The following is an 18,716-nucleotide window of genomic DNA, read 5'->3' as shown; positions in this document are numbered from 1 at the left end:
GCCCAGAGTTCCACCTGGAAGGAAACAGCTCCTTTACTGACCCATTCTGGTCAAGAACAAGCACTGCCATAGTAGCAATTGATGATCTTCCTGACCTAGTCCACCATTTCAGCTCTTGATAGAGTGTGAAAGAAACATGACATTTTTACATCTTCCAAACTACTCATTGTCACCCTTTCCAGTGACTATATCCAGAAAGATCAGCATCCAGAAGTGGTGCTTTCTGACAAAATGAATGTAGGATGTCACAGTTCTAGGCAACCCCTATCTGTCTGGTGAAGGAACAATGCAAATGTACCAGTCTTTGTCCTTTTACTTCAAAAAACAAAAATAGCAGTTCTTGACCTACTTGAATATTGTGGTCTGAGTAGCTTTGGCATTGGTTGATTAATCAGTTTTCTGTTATTTTAAATATTTTAAATATTATATTGAGTTTATTATTGAATCTGTACCATATTGTTTAAAAGACAGCTTTATTGTTGTACAAATTATTTAGAGTATGGCAGTGAATCAAGCTGAGATTCTAAGCATTTGGGCAAAGGAATCTAGTGATGGTGCATCATGTAATCCTGGTTTGTCATGTAAGGTACAGACACCTTCTTTAGTGGAAGAGACTGCAGAGGATTCCCTTCATAATTTGTTACTTGTGCAGTGCAGACAGTGTGAGTAACCTTCTTAATTGCAGCTGAAGAATATGGTGGTTCTGAGGTGTAAAACTGTGATTGACATTGGGGGATAGTGGTTTGGATAGATAGGATTTTGGGACATTATTATAAAACATAGCAATGCTTTTTTTTTTTTTTTTTTTTTTTTTGGAAAAAATAGCTTGGTCAGTGAAAGGCTTGTGCTGGGCTTGTCTATTAATATCACTGACTGTGCATCTGGCCTGATAATGTGCAGAACACATCTAGAGGGCTTAAACTGCTGAATAGGGACTTGTTTAGAGATTATAGTTGGATGAAGGAAAGGAAATTCTTCAAAATGCCTCTGGATTTTTCTGGTACTGTATTCAACAAAAATGAGTATGCTTAGAAATCCTGAGAACCTGTGATCCAAATGTCAATGGAAAAGAATTCACTGAAGTAGGAGCATCTTCTTTACTTAAAACTGTTTTGGGATCTAGAAGGTGCAAGCTTTGGTCTTGAATTAGCAGTTAAACAACATGTGACACATCACAGACAATTTTCCAGTCCTGCTTACCAGGGTGTTGTGTTTCCAATAGGAAGCCTTAAACCCAGACAGTTGTACTCACATCTCCTTCCCATATGCACAATACACGGGAATATCTTTTCATCTTGCCAATTATTTTTCACACTTGGGCTGCTCATCTTCAGTACCTCCTTGTTAGTCTGTGTGATTCATCAGTTTGCATTGTCCTGTTTTATGTGGCAGCTTGTCATTAAAGATCCCAGTGGCTGTCACTCGGTACCAGCCCACCAGCCTCCTCTCCACATCCAAATTGCAGCTGAGCAATTACAGCCTCCTTCACTCTGAAGTGTGAAGGAACTGGGTGGCATCAATCTTTTCTTCTTATTTGTTCTATCATTGCTTTGTAGTAGTTATGCCTCCCTCAAATGTTGCCTCTCTGTATCCAATGATTCCCTCTTTGCTAAAAGTATACAGGAAAACTGAGATGGAATCTACTGCTATGTTTACTTATTTTCCTCTTAGGATTTATTGTTGGTAGCTTCATGCTATATAGCACATGAAAATAAAGACAGATTTGTATCTCAAAGAGCTTATTATGCTCCTTCTGCAGAAATGATTCACTGGGAAATCCTTTTGGTGTCTGCCTTTCTCCGTGTTCTGGAAGTTGGTACGTAAATTTAAACACAGAAATGTAAAAAAAGAAATTACCATTGCAAGCAGGACTGAAACTATGAAAGTCTTTGTAACTTTACATGCACATAGCTGTGATGAGTGTAAACTTATCTTGTTGCAAAAAGAAGGCACATGCTGTATTATGCCTTTATAAAAAACATTTATGCTTCCCAAACAGCAGGGCTGTAGCTAAAGACCACCTGATTAAAAGCCTTCATCCTGCAATTCCCAGTATTAGGATAAATCACAGAGCATTGTTTATATGACTCCTTGTGTTTCCTGCCATGTATCCTCCCATGCAGATGTTTTTAATCATTTATTGCTAATAGTGAGTATGTGTTAAAGTTTTCTATACTTTATTTTTGGCATTTTGTATGGTTAAACTTTGGCAATGTAGAATGAGGGTGATTATGTACTTTGAGAGAAATGAAACTCATCCTTGGGATAATTTCTGAGTTTTTTCCTCTGCTTATACTACAGCCTTTTGTTGTTCTAGAAAAAGGCAGAAACCTTTCACCAGATAAAATTTCTGCCTTGTTTTTCTGTATTAATAATGCAAGCAGAAGATACACACCAAGTGTATTGGGTTTGTGTGAAAAAGCCCTAAAAAAGACCTGTGAAAAGCTCCTAGAAGCTTCCCCCACGTCTGACAGCCAATGCCAGCCAAGATGGACCCATCGCTGGCTGAGGTCGAGCCCATCAGCGATGGTGGTAGTGACTCTGGGATAACAGATTTAAGGAAGAGAAAAAACCCTTGTGAAATAGCAGCTGCAGCTGGACAGAGGAGGAGGAATGTGTGAGAGGAACAACTCTGCAAACACCAAGGTCAGTGCAGAAGGAGGGGCAGGAGATGCTCCAAGTGCCAGAGCTGAGAGGCCCCTGCAGCCCATGGCGAGGCAGCTGTGCCCTTTGGAGGTCAAGAGAGGAGCAGAGATCCCCCTGGAACCTGTGAAGGACTCCAGGCTGGAACAGGTGGATGCCTGAAAGGAGGCTGTGAACCCATAGGATGCTCATGCTGGAGTAGGTTCCTGGCAGGACCTGCCCACCGGTGGAGAGAGGAGTCCAAGCTGGAGCAGGTTTGCTGGCAGGACTTGTGACCCCATGGGGGACCCACGCTGAAGCAGCCTGTTCCTGAAGGACTGCAGCCCATGGGAGGGACTCACACTGGAGTGAGGAGGGGAAGGGATCCTCCTGCTGAGGAGGAGGAGCAGCACAAACAAGCTGTGATGAGCTGACTGCAGCTCCCATTCCCTGTTCTCCAGCCCTGTGCTGCTGGGGGGAGTAGATGGAGAATTTCGGAGTGAAGTTGAAAAGGCGAAGAAAATTTGGGTTTATTTCTCATTATTCTACTCTGATTTTGATTGGTAGTGAACTAAGCTAATTTTCCCAAGTCAAGTCTGTTTTTCCCCTGACAGTGATCTCTCCCTGCCCTTATCTCAACTCATAAGCCCTTCCTTATATTTTCTCTCCCCTGCCCAGCTGAGGAGGGAAGTGACAAAGTGGTTTTGGTGGACACCTGGTGTCCAGCTCAGGGTCAACTGACCATGTTCAAGTCACTTGAAGAACAGCAAGATGAGAGAAAGTACTGACACAGTGTGGGACAGAGCTGGTTTGCTTAAGAACCATGGCAAAAGGGAAGTGATTTAGCTAGAATGCCATACCTCAAGTCCTTTGTGTATTAAAACGATTCCTTATCAAGAACTTCAAAAGCAAAAGGCACAGGGAGTCAGATTTTTCAACTGTTTTAAGTGATGAATGTTGTGATGAATGGATGAATAACTGCATGGGGTTAACTGGTCTGAGTCATTTGAAGAGCTGATTGAGGATAAGGAAGAGAGTTTTGAAAGAGTACACAAAATTCTGATTTTTCTTTCTCCTCCTCTTATTTGGAAAATAGCTGTAGGCAACTGGTAAGAAGTCCGAGCTGAAAAGCTTGATTTAAGAAAGGATTTTCGAGCTGATTCCCTTCAGAATAGGAAGCTTACCAGAAAACTTTTAACTGCTCTTACAGGAGGGGGAAAGGCTGATGGTCAATTAATGTTTTTCTTCAGCAGTTGCTTGTATTAGCAAGAACAAAAACCACTCTTCTTCAGGGTAATGGAAAGTCAAAATGAATGCTCAGCACTCCTGTAAGTGTCCCGTACCCTTTTTGCTTTCTCTCTTCTCTCCTAAGTAGTCTTCTGGAAAAAAAGACTGGATTTTGTCTAATAGTTTTATTTTTCTTTAGCTTTTGGCAGAAAATGCCTTTGTTGAGGTGGTGTGTGTGTATGTGGGGTGGGGGTGTTCCATTTTGTTTTCCCTACCACCATCCAAGTCTAGTAGGAACTGTTTCTGACTTTGGCCAAGAACTTCACAGCTGCTGCTGTTCTTCCTAGTGTGTTCAAAATAAGTTGTGAAGACTTTTAATGTCATACAGTGAGAAAAGACCCCTAAATGCTAGAGAAAGTATCCGAACCTTCTCCCTTACCTATCAGTCTGAATGAATGAGCTTGTTCTCCTTGTTGAAATAAATCTCAAAGCCCTAAAAAGGGGACAATTGAAAATCTGTTTGTTTAAATTCCTGACTTCCAAAGAAATACTTGAGTGTGTTATAAATAGGGTTTTGTTATGAAACAGATGAACTGTCCTTGTGAGCTGTTTCTGGCATTCTTGAGATTTTAATTCTAAATTGTGGCTTTCTTTTCTCTAGAGCTTGAAAAAGAAACAAAAAGGTATGTGAGTAAACCAGCAGCAGGTCTAGGATGGATCCGTAGAGATTAGTAGGCCCAGAGTTAATGGTCTGTAGTTCTTGCTAATAAATAGTACTCCCAAATGTGGACCACATTTAAAAAGCAGAATCTGATTTTAGTAGATGCTGGAGCTCTGTGTGTAGCAGGAAAGGTTGTATTGTGCTGAGGGGTTAGACTTTAGGACCCTCTTGGATTTGATGTTTTCAGAGCTACTCAATTGCTTTCATTAGTGCTTTCCTTTTCCGATTGCTTCCGCAGCAGCAGGAACATGCCAGAGACTCTCTTGTTTTTGCTGGTGCAAGTAGTAACCTGATTCTGTCCTTACTCACTAAGGTGCTTTATTGTTGCAGTTCATGTGTTTTAATAAAAATCCCTTATAGTAAGCAATAAACTATCTAAGCTTCTGACTTATTTTCTTGTCAGTCCCTTCCTGGGCACAGGGAGGAGGTTGAGGAAGAAGGGTTTAAGTATACCTGCAGTCATGCAGCAGCAGCATATAAAATGCTGCCAGCTGCAACAGATGTGCCTTACACCTGCTAAGCCCTTGCTAGCAAGCTGGCCTGGCACCCTCTGGTTGTGTAGCAGGCAGGAGTACACTTTGCTCACACTCTAATTTCAGTTCTAGACAATCTCAGTTTTTATGGAAGATGTTTATTAAGCGAAGGTCCTGATCAAACTGAGCATTCTGTCGTCTTTGCAGAGCAAAAGTCTCTGGTATCCAGACTTGTGACATGAAAGACAAAAAACTATTATCAGTGTAAAGGCTTCACATAATCTACATTTGGAAACTATGTGGATTCTATATGTATGCCTTCATACATCTGTACCTATGTGTGCAACTCTCTTTTCCCAGAAGAGTAAGGGGAGAATTGTTCTGCTCCGTAGCATTTTTTTCTTGTTAGGCTTCAAAGTGTTGGAAAATTAGTGGTAAAAGTCAAATAGGAGACACCACACTTCTGCATAAAACTGTAGAAGTAAACTGTCATCAGTAAATCACTTACTTGCTGCAAGGACAGAGGAAAATGGATGAGATTAAATATGGATAGATCTGGATAGAGAGAATAACATGGAAAGGTGGAGGGAAGCACTTGCATGTGAAATGATCCGACTGAACATCTTTGGATCATCTCATTTTTGAAGAAAACATCTGTCATGCAGTTTCACACTTACAGCATTTTCTTCTATCTTTCAAACTGTTCTTAATTCCTTACTGCGAAAGTGAAGTTTCTTATTAGATGGAGAAAATTTAATTAATGTTTGTCTTTTGTGAGAGCAGCCTGAGGTGTACTACAAAAGCAGAGCAGACTCATCCGATTCAGCAGACCTACCGTGTGACCAGCTGCCAGAAGTTGGACTAGGGAGTCAAAGGGAAAGGCTTGTAATCAATTTAGAAAAGCATATAGCTGGGCAGGGAGGGAAGTGTTTCATTTTTAATTTTTACGTGGTGATTTGAAGGACGCAGAGATGATTCACGTGAAGGGACTTGATTTCCCCCCCCTCTTCTAAACCTAAGTGAGCTGAGTTTAAAACTGTTGAAGGGTTTTCTGTGAGATGTTCACGCAGCTCTGGTGGTGACAGTATCTTGGCTTCAGTTCTGAATTTTGTTCTAAATTTAGGATTCCTCTTTGCCTCTCTCTTGGAAATGTAGTTGTTCCCTTCCCTGCTTGGTATCAATAACAGTCTGCCTCCCTTTTAGCATTATTTCTGAACTCAATACTTGCACAGCATGTGAATCTCTTTATATCTTCTGTGACTATCACCATGTTGTGGACATACATTATTTTTGCTTTCACAGAAGCAATTTACAATAGATGAATCGTTGCCGACAGTTTTGGGCAGCCAGAGAAAAGCTGTATCACAACAGTCTTAGCTCTGCATCAAAGAAATGTTGTCCTTAATGCCTACTACCCCATTTCCGAAACTCTTTTGAGTTATCCATGTTTCCTATATTTGCTTGCCCAAAAGTAAACAAAAATGAAGTGGAAACCTGTCAGGAGGTCATGTCTGAAGGACAGATTATTATTATTTTTTAATTTCTTTATTCATTGAATCTCTTATTAACATGTTTCTACAGATTCATATATAGCTGGATCAGCACCACCAGCATTCCTGTTGCGTGAAATGGCTTTTCTGCCATCAAAAATTATGAAGAGACAGCAGGCAGAAAGACAATAGATCAGCCAGAGTGTCTACAGATGTTTTTAATCCAATCCTGTTATTTATACAGTGTCATAGGTATGCATGTTGTTTTATAGATATATAAAACCAGGAGAGTTTCCTATCCTGAGGGGCTTACAACATGCAAGACTGTAAATTAAATCCTGCAAGATTTCTGGTCATCCTTTTCAGTGCCCAGTGTGTATAGCTTACAGCAAATGCAATATGGAACATCCCCACTTCTCACTAGCCGCATGTGTAAGGGCAAGAAACACGTGAGACAACCGGTAATGGATCTTCAGGGCCTCTCATAGAGAATTCCAATGTATGAACAGAGTTAGGGTTTGCTTTTGTCCAGTTAGTTGCTGTGGAGGAGCTCAAAAACATGCCCAGAGGTTCTGTTTCAACTCTGTGTGTGTGTGTCTTCATGTGAAGCACTACAGGGTGAATTTAAGAACTGTGGAGAAGAGAGACAACTGGATAATTTCCTTGCTAATGAAATGAGATGACCATTTCAGAAGCCTATTTATAAGCAGGTTCTAATGTCACAAAGTTATAAACCATTTACATACTTTTTACTAGCAATTTACAGCTACTGTTCTGGTAGAACCCATACCTTCAGAATATGTCTGATGGAGATTTGTGCCCTTTGCACTTCAGTCTTCCTTCTTTGTGCCATAAAATGTTGACTGGAAAATTTGACTGTGAAATTTATTCTTCCTTTAATACAAGTTCTATGTTAGGAGTGCAATCTGAGAAGCAATTTTACAGCCTCTACTACGTGGTTAGGAAAATCTTGACTCCTGATAGATACGGATAATTTTTCTAGTCCTGAATTCTCACTCTAGGAAGGGGCAGTATTGACCTCATTACCTTGTTTCAGACACAATTCCCATTTTTTCACACTGCTTGGGAGTGATTTATGCCCTTCAGAATGTCTCCATATGATATTGCCCTTGAATTTTTTTCAGTTATTTTTTGATTTGTGGGGGTCATAAAAAAAATTGCCTGATGTCTTTGACTATATAAATACCTCCCCTGCCCACCTTCAATTTTATTTTCCTTCTCCTATGATATTCCTCATTTTCAAGATTTGAAAACAACTGTAGGACAGAGGGAAATGGGAAAAAAATCTGGAAGTTGGAAGCTCAGAAAAGAGTTAAGTGGGGGTTTTCCTTGCTATAAAATTATTGGGCAGAAGCCAGGTGCATGAGAGCTAGAGAAGAGGAATTGCAGAAGTTGTTTCTCTGTGTGTTTTAGTCTGGAGGAGGAAAAATGAGTGGAGCTAAAACAGGGCACGACTCCAGGGAGGGAGCCTTTTATGACAGCTTTCTGGGAGAGTGGAAACTAGGAGAAAAGATGGCCAGAAGAATGTGCATGAAACATGTTTGTTTTACTTAGCTCAGACTGCTTCTTAAAAAATTTAAGCTAAGTTAATTAGCACTTGCAAAATGCTGCTCCAAGTTGCTGAATTGCTTCCTGTCTTTGGGCTAGTTAATTTAGAATTAGCCAGTTCCAGGCTGATATTGCCAAATTTCTAACCCTGACTGAGAAAACCCCTGAGTTAATGGGCTCATACCCATCTAAAACACCTCTGTGCCTCCCCTCCAAAACTCAGAGCACTTCCGATATTCACTTCCTCGTTTCACACTGCAACAGGAGCAGGCAGCAGGGATACTTGGAGAGGTGGAATGGCTCCCACACAAACCCCAGCTGGTTAACCTGGCCTCCTTAGGGCTGAGGAAAGCAAGGCTGTCAAGAGGACGGGACGGAAGGCTGTAAAATCCTGGGTGCCATGGAAAAGGTGACTAAGGAGCAAGTAACCACACTTTCTCATAACCCAAGGACTGGAGGAGCCTCAAGCGATGCTGAGGCAGTGGCAGGCTGGAAATGTACTAGGTTGATAATCCTGGGGCACTTGTTGCCATGTGGAAGTACAAATGCTTTTAGGTAGGCTTGGGCTCAGAAGTGATGAGGCAAATGAAATCTCACGAGGGCGTTTTGAAGGCAAAAATGTCCTCTCTGGTGCAGAAAGTGCCTGAAAAACTGAGGGATATGTTGTAGTACCGCTTTGTGCTCGCCCTCCTCTTGTGCTCTTTATCCAGATATTTGCTACTGGCTGTTGTCACAGAGAGTCTGGCTCAGTGTGGCCATTCATATGGAACAGCAGGTCATAGGCAGTAAATATAATATGAGATAATCACTTTGGGACAGCACAGATTTGCTTTTGGGTTCTCTTACAGGGTGTAAACACTTTTGAATACAGTTGAATAGCAAAGTGGTTTTGCCTTTTAGAGCTTTCCTTCTTTTAAGCTGAAAGAGAGTAATTGCTAAAATCTAAGGCTATTCAGACAAAATTTCATTGCTGAAAAGAAGGTTATGCATGCAAATCTGCACGGTACACATGTTTGATTTGATGTCTAAGTAAGTTTCAAATATGTATCCAAATGTTAAGATGCTGGCAGAGATTCAACCAGGCTAATATCAAACTTCAGCTGTTGCTTCAACACACTGGATATGTATTTTGCCTAATTTATGTTTAGTTCTAACAGTGGCAAGCTGTGTTGCCCTAACTGTAGTTTCAAAAAAAGCTGTAGTGGGTTTTTTTTCCTTCTGTTGTTTTGTTGTTCCAGAAAACAGTGAAGTTACTGTGAAGGTTCTGGTCTCCTTAGAAAGTTGAATTTCTTTTTCTTTTAAAAATCTTTTTATTTCAAAAATCATTTTCTTAGGCTTTACATTTATAGGCTTTGAGCATAAAATAGGGCCATTCAGTATGTTTTCAACTCTGGACCTGATTCTTGTGTTGACATAACCAGTTTATTATAAGCTGAAGTACTTGACTGTACCCATGTTGATATTTTAAGATAGGTCTCAGAAAAAAATTATTTCTACAAATGTAAATCATGATGGTCACACCACATAACTTTAGTCACTTCATTTCAGGGGCTCCCTTTTGCTTTAGGCTAGTGGAGACAAAGACTCCTGTAAGAATCCTGTGAACCATCTCTGAGAGATTGAAGTAGGACTATCCTCTCAGAAGTCTCACCTTACTATCTGTGTATAAGCACTTCTGCAGGAATATCACAAAATCCTTTTTTCCTTTTAAAAATAAAATTCAAAATCCCAATGAGTAGGAAACTAGATGGTAATTGGACGCTTTTAGTGAAAATCTTAGTACTGTATAACTAAATTGTACACCATCGTAACAGATTGCAGTTCTGCACCATAGTTCAGCTAACATTTGCATGAAGTGCACAGAATTGGAAATGTGTGTAAAGTAAGAGTTTCTTGTTTTTCTTAATGGGAGGAGAGGAGGAAAACATCCTAAAACGTTTCTTATCAGGTGCACTAATCTTAAATCATTTGAATCTAAAATTAAAATCTGTCCTGGTTCTGGCCAGAGAGTACTAAATTAGAGAATACCATTCCTGAAGCGTGACAAAATCCTAATATGTAGGGAAGCAGGCCACTGGGAAGAAAGAGAGATTATGAAAGAACAAAATGTGAAGCCCTAGGAAATCAGAACAGTGAAAATCGGATGTCTCTATGTTGTATAAATCTTTGCAGAATTGTTTCCATTTCTGGAACTGCAGAAAATGCCTTGACTGAAAACAATGATTAAGAACAATGTAGTTTCAGAAGGCATGTGGTTCACCTCCTACCACGGGAAAGCTTGGTATCAGTAGAGAAAAAAAAGTATTTCAGTTGTATTTTGGAATAGGACGTTCTGTTCTGTGATACAGTGCTGTGAAATCATGGTATCATGATAATCTGGGCCGGTGTTTAGTCTGCACTCTGCTGAAGGCTCCTTTCTGTGTGAGAGAGAATTCAAAACAAGCAGCTCCTGTAATTTTGTGTGTTTAAACAAAACAAGCAACACTTGCATTGTGGTTCATTGCTGTAAAGAAAGGAACAAGGTACAGAATGAATCCCTGGGAACCCAGAGTGATCAAAATGTCTGCTGTGTTAAATATTCACAACTATGATCTTAATGCCCAAGCCATTAGCAGCCATGGGAATTTCAGGTAGATACTCCAGAGTAACATATGTTGTTTAGTTTAGTTGTTTGTCTGCCTTTAAATGGCAAAATTGAAGACCATGAAGGATTCCAAGAAACAGGAACACGTAAAACTGTTACATAGGACAAGTTGTGGGTCAGATCCATGTGTGTTCTGAGGTTGACCACTGGTGCTTTGAAGAATGGAGTGTAAAATCCAGCACATCTGTGAGAGTTGGATTTTTTGGGGGGCAGGGGAGTGGGAAAAAGTGAAGAAATAGTGAGAGAGAACCTCTGTGAAATGTGTGTCACTATATACATGTATCACAGTATCAAGGTGCTGTGGGCATGTCTTCACTTTAATAGGATTTAAGAGAGAATGGCATCAGGGCTTGTGGCAGGTAGACTTAGACTTCTTCCCTCCATATGTTTTCCAGGCACTTTTTAGAATCAGTAGAGATTGCAGGTGTCTCCTGCAATTCAGTTAAAGTTTTTTACATTCTCTTCCTCCTTGCGCATAGTCAGGGTAATTCTGAGGTGCTTTCTACCTGCAATTGCTTAGCCTGGCACGAAGGAAATGTAATAGTAGTAGGCAGAAAAAGAGAAGAAGATTTAATCAATTTACTGGGTAAATGCTGTCTTCCATTAGTTGAAACAATTATGAGAGCAATTAAATGCCCACATGTTCATAGCCAGTGTAGAGTCTTGTCTGTCTTTCCAGCTCTTCCCTCTGGGATTCCAAAATTTATGCTGGGGTTTGTCAATTAATACCTTTGTAGTGAGCGTGACAATTAGAATTGTTATTTCAAGAGAGAATGTCTCATAGCTCTACACTGTTAATTCTCCTGTCCCAAATGATCTCCCAAAGGGAACGTGAAGTTACAGGTGCACATCCATGACTGGAGAACAAACACTTAAGTACATTAACTGTAAAAAATGAAAGAAAGGCATGAGAAATCTATAAGAGATGGCATTCAGGTTGCTTATTGAGGTAACTGTTTCCCAAAGTCTTCACAAAACCTTTGATATTATTCAGTATGTCTGCTAGCACAGACAGGCCTGCCAAATGAAGTGCTTGAAAGTTAAAAAGTGACCAGATGACCTTAAACTGTCATCAGTGTTTGTGTTCTTTTCACAGATTTTGATAAATTGTGCTTCTGAACATTGCCTACAAGTGTTGTGTTTTAGGTATACTACAGAGCAATGCTTCTCCTTGTCATATCTGGTAGGGTGGCTTTAATCCATAGCCTAATTCTAGGATAAACTTTCTCAAAAATGCACATAAACAAATCTGAGGAAAATCCATGAAGAGTGGACTTCTTCTACAGCATGATTTTAGCTGTAATTAAGTAGTAAATCACAGGAAAACCTTTCTGGTGTTTGATGAAAGAAGTGATGTTTAGCAGACTGATTATTTTTGTGTAATGCTGTTTGCTAATAATACTATGTTCAATTTTTAGTTCAACAAAGCTGGATAAGAGACTGTGGTGCTAATTTGAGTTGAGTGTTACTTGAATCATCAAAGCTGTTTTAAAACCAAATGAAGCTCAACAAATGGCTTAGTCTTGCTTGTATATGGAGCAGGGAGGAGTGAGAGAAAACCTATTCCCCTAACTGTGAATTCATTGTTGTTCTCTTGCACAACTGCACATCAGGATGGAAAGCTTTAATTCATTTGCTAAACTGTCCTCTCAGTTATGGGGAAAATGAGCTGCATGCAATTCCCTAAAGCAGTATGTGGCATGAATTATTTACCCAAAGAATAACTCTGGTTCTGCAGTCTACACGCTGACAAAACTCCCAGTGCTGGATATTGCTGCTTACAGAATCACACTGCCTCTTGTGCAGCAACATGTGGTATTTTTCTCCAGCTGTACTGTTAAACTTAGTTATCAAACAAAACAATAAATAATTTCTTCGTGTCATGGTTTAGGAATGGTATTCCCCAATATAGTGTTCCCACTGAAACACTCCAAATCCTGTGCTGCAGTACAGCAAGAACACAATCCCTGCTCTGAAACAGAACATCATGAGGAGCACTTATGGGAATATATACAGGGTTGGGTACCACAACCACATGAACAGACCAAGCAACTTTGTGACCTGTGGCTCCATAGCTAATACAACAAATGTTTAGATCAAATTTGTTTCCAACCTGCTCTGGTCAGACCTGTTGCTATCTCAGCCCTTTGAGCCCTGCATAGGGCACCAAATAAGGCTGTTGTGGTTTAGGAATGATATTCTCCAATTTAGTATTCCCACTGAAAAACTCCTAACCACATGCCCCTCGCTCGCTCCCTGTCTCTCTCCCCCTGAGGTGGGATGGAGAGGGGAATGGGAGGCAGGAAAAGCAAAGATCATTGGTTGAGATAAGAACAATTTACTGAAAACAGCAATGAAATAAGAAACAAGCACTAACAGCAACAATTTTAATAACAAAGGGTACAAGATGGGTGAACGATTCACATATTAGTGCTCACCACATTCCTCTGGTTGCCAAAACTAGAACAGTTTCGTTGACAAGAAGATACTTTGGCTATTGTAGATTTTTATTTCCATTTTAAAAATATTTCACTTCTTTTTTAGTTTTACCAACATTAGTAACAAAATAAGAGACCAAGGGAAAAATGACTGTGACTACTGAATGTAGTTATAAGGGTTTTGCATACATGTTCCCACTCAGATCTCCTCAGATCTGAGACATCTGGCAGAAGATAACCTGAAGGGGGCATCTCTGTCACCTTATGCACTCTATCATAACTGCCATGTGCTTAAATTATATGTGGGGTTTTCTTTTCATAAACTTTTATGTTATGATGCATGGATGGCTTTGAGAATGTTTTCCATAGGAGGGTTTGTTCATGTTGAGTTGTCTTGCAGATGTGATGAATGCTGCCTGTGTCTTCAAAGCACAGATAAATGCTGAGGAATAAAAGGAATTTAGATTGACTAAATCAGATGATTGGATCATCTACTCAGGTATGTAAGTTAATCGAACTGCCTTTATAAAAACTATGAAAGCAGTTCTCAATCATGTCACTCCACCAGCAGCAGAACAAACAGACCCTGGTTTCTTACAGGTTTGCCTGAGTAGCTGGAGTTTTTGGTGTCTGGGAAGATGTGAGAACCAGCTGATGCCTTTTGGAAATAGTATGATTTCAACACTGTTGCTGTGTGGGCATTTTTGCCTGTCTAGTAGGGCTGGAACAAAAGTTACAGCCTTTCTCTCTGCTGAGGTGTTGAGACTCTCCCTCCTTAGCATAACTACCGAATATCGTAATGCTTGATGAAAATCACTGGTTTTGAGAAAATTAGTTTATTGATTCTGAAATTACTGATGAGTGAGAGAGAGAGAGAGATAAGGATCATTTCTTTGGGAAGCCTTGTTATAAAAAGTTATAAGGTAGTGAAGATCAGAGATAATCATTTTTAGTGCAGTCTTACAAAAGAATTCTGGTTTTCTTCATTCCTTTATAAGATAGGAAAGTTCAGAATGATTAAGCCTGGTTTGGGCTTGGGGTTTTTTTTTTTGGTTGTGTTTTTTGGGTTTTGAGGGTTTTTTGGTTTTTTTGTGGTTTTTTTGGTTTTGGTTTTGTTTGTTTTTGTTTTGTTTGTTTGTTTTTGGTATTGATTTTGGTTGGTTGGTTGGGGTTTTTGTTTGTTTTTGTTTACTTTGTTCTAGGTTTTGGGTCTGGTCTTTTTTAAAATTGTAAATCACCTTTAAAATACATTGCTTTGCACGCACTGGAAGCTATAATATCCATCAGGATATGCTTGTCATGTGAAAAATTGTGTGCTTTCATTCTTTTCATAAGGTGAAGGAAAATGGCTTTTCTAAGTGTGACACAGGCATTTCTCCTTGCCTGCTTCTTCCTTGCCTGTCTTGAGCATTTTCCACTTTTTTTGTAAATACTCAGAGTTGTAATTGAACTGTGCTACTGAATCAGTCCCAAATCACAAAAAAACCCCAACCCTCTTTAACTCCAACCCTTTCTAAATAGTTCCCAAAGCATGTAGCTCTGAATTAAAATCAGTGCAAGGAAATGTACACTAGGGAGAGAGAAAGCCAGGGAAATAACACCTCTCAATTTGTTTAAAGTAAATTAATTAGTATAGAATGTAAGATAAGAAGGAAAGGCAAGTTCTTCCCTTTGACACTGGAACCTCAGGATAGAAACATCCTAAGGAGGAACTTTGTCTCAATTCATGCTGATAATTAACACTTAAATTTTGCTGTTTCTTGGAAACTTATCTCCCCCAGTCTTGCATTAATCTTTCACTGAAATTTTGCTTCAGTAGGATTTTTAAGAAGAAAGAGAGAATAAAAAACAATTTTTTTTTTTTAGTTATAGTGTATCTGAAATGGCAGCAATTATGCTACAGAAAACCCAATCTCAGTAATATGAATAACTGAATGAAGGCATTCTTAACACTGCTGAACTTAATTGTCATGTAAGAGCCTAATGTTAGCCAATTCCAATTTCTCCATCAAGCAAAAAGGATATATGCAATTTTGTGTGGGAAGAGTATATAGAAACAGCCTAATTCATCTTGCAGCAGGAAAACCTGACTAGAAGTTGATTATGTCAGTCAATGCTAATGTTTCTGTTTCGAGATTAACTATGAAAAAAAATGGTAGTGAGGAACCATATCTGAAATCCAGTTTCCCTTTGTTTCCCCTTCATTTTTCGAAAGGGATGCTGTGCTGTGGACCTGCACTAGGTTTACTTCAACAGCTGGATGCAGTGATTCACATTAGCTGGAAAGGTAACAGGCGCCAGGATGTTTCATCCATACATGATTCATAGGATTATATCCATTCTGGCTTCTTGATAGCATGTGACGTCTAGGGAGCGCTCCTGTGAAATCCTCTTTACAATTGCTGGGGAGTAGCATGAGCTGCTGCTTCCAGCCAATCCCATCTCCTGGCTGTCAGCTCTCCATTCCTTTAATCTCTAACCCAAATTTTCCCAGCTTCTCTTAAGTGGTGAGTGCCTCCAAGAAACAGTTTTTCTCAGTAAGAATTCCAGTGATAATTTGTAGTGCCTTGTCTTGACTGAAAGGAGTTGAGGGAAATAACAGTCTTACCATTTTTCATCACTATTTCAAATACTATCAGGGGAAATTTAAAGATGGTGTGCACTGGATCAGTACTTTATGTAGACCTAAGCCATGTGGTGTTTGGTGCACATTAATACCATTATATAAGATGTGACATGTTTCCATCACATGGGGAGAGACAACGGGGCAGTCTTGCACGATTTCCTGACAGGACACAAAATCAATAAAGGTGTATGAGAACCAAGACTACAATTATACACATGAAGGTTTTCTTCAGACCCAGTCAAGTACGTGGGAGCCTGTGCTAATTCTGCTCCTGCTGTGAGTCTGTTCTGTGTCTATGTGCTCTCTAGTCCTCGGCCTCCAGATCTATCAGTTTGTTTCTTTTTGTAAAATTGACTCTGAATTTTTTTGATAGACACTTAGCAAATATTCAAGTCTGCAAAATTACACATTACAGATGAATGCAGATGGCTTTTTAGGTTTCTTTCTATCCAAGATTTATACTTTGAAACAAAGTTGATGTCCCTGCCATTGCTTATCACAATGAATGTTCCACAAATGACATTGTAAAATACTTTTGCATCACAAAACCTACTGTGTCAGCTTTCATATTTTTCGCTTGGTATCAGAAAGTATTTATGTTGCCATGTTTTCTACATATTTTCCATGTTGGCATAATCCTATTAATCTCATGATACAGATGTGAGCATCTTGGATCAACATAGGCTGTATTTTTTTTCTTTTTTTCATATCAAGCTATGCAAAATGAAAACCTAGAGACTGAAAATAAAAGCAGTGGGGAGCTGTTGACAGACAAATAAAAGAAAGCATTTTTAGGTGATCCAGTTGTACCAAAAGAGGCCAAAACTTGGTGTTCAATTACAAACAATCATCTGAGTGTTTTCCCCACCAAAGAAAGGGCTTGCTCTAAAAGATTACAGACTCATGGCTCACAATTAAAAGAAAATAATCTGCTTTCATCCTTAGATAATTTTGTCTTCGTTGCTAGTCATGTTTCTAATGTAATTGGGAGAACCCCCAGTCTTGTCAACTTTCAAAAACTTTTAATACTGTAGAAAAGCAGCTGACTGTTTCTGGCAGTAGGTAACTGAGTATTTGACCTATATTATCTTTACTGTACTCTTTGCATTAAAAAAGCTGATTTTCATTTAGTTGCTGAGGAATTCCAGATGCAGAGCTTTGACATGGTGAATGTCTTTAAAGAAAGAATGTCTCTAAGTTCAGGGTTTGGTTCTTTACTTCCACCTACCAAAGCAGGCAAGACTTTCTTGCAGATCCTCATAGAACTGTTTTCAGACATGCATCAACTACTTTGCACAAGTAAGAAGTGCTGAGTAAAATCCTTACTGGAATTACTTTTTCTTAAAGGAATGAAAAATGGAGAATTTCTCCATAGGGAATTCAAAATAGAGGTTTTCATTTTAAGCAAAACTCATAGTCTGGAGTATAATCATGGGAGGAAGCAAGAAAACTTGTCAGACTCACTTATCTGAAGCTGCCCATTGTGACAACTGTTTTTTCTCAGTCTTGGAATATATGTAAAGAAAACAAATGACATGGAATTTTGTTCAGCTTGTAGACCTTGAAGCTGTCACGGGTGTATGCTTGAGTGAGACCTTAAGAACACAGAGAACAGCAGGGGATCTCCTCCTAGGCTTTTTACTTCTCTCACAGCACCTGCTGCTAACGCCATCAAGTTCATTCCAGAGTAAATTGTTGTGGAAGAGGCACTCTTTTGCCTCCTTTTAGCAGGATCCCAGAAGCTCAGGCTGTCTTGGCAATAAAAATAATCCAGATGTAAGGTGGCTCAAGAATAAGGTGGTTCAATGTCTAGGCACTATGCTGTGAGTTTGGAGGACTTTGCAATACTAAATAGGAAGAAAATGAGAGTTGAAATCCTTGTTTAAAAATGAAGTGTGATTTCTAAACTTTCTTTCAAATATGTTTGAGTTGAATCTCATATTTCCCAACAGATATGGGGATCTTATGGCATATTTATATATAGACTTGCAGTTCTGGTTTTGTGTTACCACCAGAGACAAGGTTGCTGCAAACAGTGTTGGCAGAGAAAAGGGATGTAAAAAGGAGAAGGCTCCTTTACAGAAATTTAACCAAAATGAAGTAAAGCTGAGCAATTCTAATGAAGAGAATTTGTCAGAAGAATTGTAGAATTTTATATTTCTTGGAATGGTGTTAGCAGGAAAGCTGTCTTAGATCATTCTGGAGCTTTCTCTGGTTTCCTCTGTCTTCTCTGCAACTCCTTGCTACTAAAGCTTTGCTAAAAGAGTTATTTAAAATAATTTCTGACTAAGGAACAGACAAAGCTGAGACCCTTTTAAGAACATTTAATGTTTGACAAGCCCTGCTAAGCGTATACCTTATTTGTGGATTATAACTCGTATTTTATTTTTGCACATGGTCTACGGATATTTTGTGGATTTATCACCAGTGAAGATGTACATCATTGCACACTTAAGTCCAGTGGCTGGTGGTACTGCTTTGTTGTAGAGATCCTGATGCTTACTCCATAATAAAAATCTGTGTTTTGTCAGCACTGGATACGGAAAGGTATCTTTGTTGGATTGTGGAAACTCAACTTTGTGTAGCCTTGTTTACCTCTGTCTTCTTTGGTTTGCAATGCTAGGAAAGCCAGCATGCCTGGGGGAGGGGCACACATACATCTGCCTGTATCTATTCTTTTTTCACAGCCCTATATTCAGGTACATGGTGCTGTTGTTTTCTCAGTGACAATTTTGCTCCTTTTGGGCTTACTATGCAAATAATTGTAAGAATGGGGCTTGTAGTTGATGTGAAGTATATTCTTCCAAGTAGTTAATTGTTAAAAAGAATTCAGGATGAACAACATAAAATCCAGCATAATTCTGAATGAGAGTACCTACACGAGGATTTAGTGGTTTAAGTATTTT

Source organism: Corvus moneduloides, chromosome 5, assembly GCF_009650955.1.
Source record: "Corvus moneduloides isolate bCorMon1 chromosome 5, bCorMon1.pri, whole genome shotgun sequence".
NCBI classification, from domain to species: domain Eukaryota; kingdom Metazoa; phylum Chordata; class Aves; order Passeriformes; family Corvidae; genus Corvus; species Corvus moneduloides.
The sequence above is the reverse complement of the archived record's forward strand: the minus strand, read 5'-3'. Positions refer to the sequence as shown.